At 54.3% G+C, this 291-nt stretch overlaps 1 non-coding gene across 1 annotated transcript; it reads right to left on the bottom strand.

The window, feature by feature from the left end:
- Positions 1-77: 77 nt before the first annotated feature.
- On the bottom strand, positions 78-150 carry TRNAK-CUU. Its single transcript has one exon. It is a non-coding gene; the product is annotated as a tRNA-Lys (tRNA).
- Positions 151-291: the final 141 nt, after the last annotated feature.

Below are 291 nucleotides of genomic sequence, written 5' to 3'. Positions count from 1 at the left end.
GCGACGTCTTTTTTTGACACCGATAATGTGTTCGAGGCTGCAGTTGATTGCACCTTCATGAGCAAAAGCAAGAAGTTAGCCGACGACGGGGCTCGAACCCGCGACCACGAGGTTAAGAGCCTCGCGCTCTACCGACTGAGCTACATCGGCGACGTCGGATTCGGTTTCCTGATGACCTGTTGGAGCTTTGGCTCGATTGTACCTCCGTGAGCAAAGAATTGAAGAGCAGGCGGGGCTGTCACTGGCGACGAAGAGGTTAAGAGCCTCGCGTTTTGCTGACAGAGCTACATC

This window comes from Passer montanus, unplaced genomic scaffold (assembly GCF_014805655.1).
Source record: "Passer montanus isolate IOZ18808 unplaced genomic scaffold, ASM1480565v1 scaffold11788, whole genome shotgun sequence".
NCBI classification, from domain to species: domain Eukaryota; kingdom Metazoa; phylum Chordata; class Aves; order Passeriformes; family Passeridae; genus Passer; species Passer montanus.
The sequence above is the reverse complement of the archived record's forward strand: the minus strand, read 5'-3'. Positions and strand labels throughout refer to the sequence as shown.